The sequence below is a fragment of the Homarus americanus genome, unplaced genomic scaffold, assembly GCF_018991925.1.
Source record: "Homarus americanus isolate GMGI-L3 unplaced genomic scaffold, GMGI_Hamer_2.0 scaffold1211, whole genome shotgun sequence".
Taxonomy (NCBI): domain Eukaryota; kingdom Metazoa; phylum Arthropoda; class Malacostraca; order Decapoda; family Nephropidae; genus Homarus; species Homarus americanus.
This window is the reverse complement of record NW_024710935.1, coordinates 929,669-932,873: the sequence shown is the minus strand read 5'-3', so window position 1 is coordinate 932,873 and position 3,205 is coordinate 929,669.

Sequence of the window (3,205 nt, the reverse complement as noted above, 5' to 3'; positions counted from 1 at the left end):
TCCTACTCCTTCTCCCTTTCCTCCCCCCCAATTATACCTTCTTCTTCTTTTCCTTCTATTCCTTATATTCTATTTCTTCTTCTGAGTCTCCCGTATCTTTGTATTCAGTCCTGTTTCTCTTCTCCAAGTGGTGGGGGTAAGTCAGTCTGGCAAGTGTAGGAGGGTGAGTGAAGAGCATCACCATCTGCCAGCTGATTGGTTCCACTCGTCACCAAGTCTCAACCAATCACATCTCCTCCTCAACCTTTTAGCCTACAAGAACACTTAACATTGAAACCCTTTGTGTACAGTACCTCAACAAGATCCAAACCTCTTCCTATTCTTCCTCCTCTTCCTTCCTCTTCCTCCTCCTCCTCCTCCTCTGTGCACCAACAACACAGCGACTCTAGCAACACGTACTAACCGATAAGGGACACTATGCATTTCGCAGATACAATACAAGGTGTCTAAAAGGACCATTATACGAGACAATGGTAACAATAAGCGGGTGGTGTTATAGCGCCCTGGCTCGACTGTCACACGTGAAGTCTTTATAAAGCTCTATTTTGGGTTGGTGACACAGAGTGTATCGCGGCGCCCGACCCCTTGTATATATACTTTGTTTCTCTCAGTATACACCCGTGGCTATACACACACACACACACATACACACATATACACCCATACATTGTGTATACTGATAACGCTGGTAATAAATACACTCTTTTGAAATAAGTATATTGTACCTTCCATACACTCGTGAACTCAAAGACCTGCCTACACACACACACACACACACACACACACACACACACACACACACACACACACACACACACACCCATACACTCACACACACACGGTTACAACACCTGACAACACGACAAACACATGTATACACTTGTGTATTAATAACAGCAACTCCCCAACACTCTTCCTCTGGGATTGAAACAACGTGCAACTGTTCAATCAACTCATACACCCAAAAAATACACGAATACACATCATACAAGAGTCATACATGGCTGAACCTCCTGAGAATTGCCACCAAGAAAAATAACACAGCATTTATCATACTTCTTTGTTGAACTAATACACAATATACACAGGCGTTAAGAAGAACATTCACACCGACACCAAGACACACATATACACCCATACACCAAGATACACATTCATCCATACACCTATGCGTCACCAGCCTGGTCGTCTTCTCTCAACTCCACCCAACAACGTCGGCTAGAGAAGGTACAGAAAAGGGCCTGCAGAATCAAACTCGGTGCAGAATACTCTGGCTACATCAACGCTCTCTCTACCCTGGAAATGCCATCCCTCAGTGACCTCCACCACCAAGCACTGGAAAGGTTTGGCAGCCAACTAATGCACCACCCTCGTCATCGCCACCTCCTGCCACCGGCAGCCCCCCACCCACCTCGCGCAGTCCGCCACTACAACAAAATTCAGCCCATAAGAGCCCGCACCGATAGATATAAGAACAGCATCATCCCATCTCTTGTTAAAATAATAAACAACTCCTGATCTATATACTGCACACCCCTGTAAATGTATTCAGTGCATATTATATCATTATGTCTAAATCAAATGTATATTTATATATTATTATTATTATTATTATTATTACATCCATACACACATACACTTGTTGCATTTGAATTATTAGTATCACACACACACACACACCAAATCCAAAACATGATTGTATACTTGTATGGGTGTAAGGCTAGAGAGAGAGAGAGAGAGAGGCTAACTACTCATGATCACAATAGTTGAACGTCGGCGTCATATGAGTCACCATTCATGAGTGAGTAAGTGATGGTCACCCACCACCCACTTACCCATCTTTCTCTAGGGTCTTGACTCACCCCACCCACCCATTATTAAATATTCCTCACACCCATTAGTATCCCTCTCACGCATCCATTATTAGATATCTTTCTCACACACCCATTATCATATATTTCCTTTCATGCTCATTATTAATTTTATCTCTCTCACGCACCCATTATTAAATATTCCTCACACACCTCATTTACAGATATATTTCCTCATTTCTCACATCTCTCATTTCTCACATCTCTCTCATCTCTCTCATCTCTCACATCTATGTTGACAGATATAAAATATTCTCCCTTCTCTTCCATTTATTTATTTGTTCTTTAAGGTTAATTTTATCTTCGTCTGACCCAACCCAACTATACCAAGCATGTGTGTTGTATCCACCATTTATCTTTCTCTCTCTCGCTCTCTATCTCTCTCTCTTTAACATAATTTCTTCAGTCTTTTATATTTTTCATCTTATTACGTTTTCCTTCTTCTGTTTTTAAACTTCATCTTCTCTTCCTCTCCCTCCTCCTCCTCCTCCCTTTCTTCTTCTTCCTCATCCCTCACTTGCTCCTTCTCGCTTCTCTTCGATCTACTTCTTTTTTCTCTCCTGCCTTCTCTTTCTTCCTGTTCTTTTTCATTCCCTTCCTTCTCCTACTACCTATTCCTTGTTTTTGTCCCCTTCCTCCTCTTCCTCCTTCTCCTCCTCCTCTTCCTCCTGCTTTCCCCTTTACCTCTTCCTCTTCCTCGTGTTCGTCCTCGACCTCCCCCACCTCCTCTCACCACCTCCAGCCAATCGCCATCCTCCATGTTTTTGTGTGGGTGACTAACTCAACCAATTGAGGCAATCTGTCTGACTTGCATCGCTACCACCACCACCACCACTACTACCACCACCACCACCAGGACCACCATCACGACTACCACCAGCACCTTTACCAACTACCGTCAACACCATCACTACCACCATCATAACTACTACCATCATGACCACCAGCATCATCACGACCACCATTTCAACCACCATCACTACCACCATCATGACCACAAGCACCATTACAACCACTATTACGATTACCACCACCCCCACCATTAAGACCACCTTAACTACCACTACTATCATCAACCACCATCACCACCAAAACTACCACCCACCTTTCCCTACCCAGATGCGTCACCCCCCCCATCCCTACCCACCACCTCACCTTTCCCCAACCCACCCCCCATCCCTACCCACCACCTCACCTTCCCCACCACCTCACCCACCCCATCCTGACCACGGACAACGCCATCGCCAGTAATAGTAGTTCTAACGCCACCAGCGATATCTCCACGTCAACGCTATCAACCACACCCTCAACGCCAAGTCTAGGGTTACTTCCAT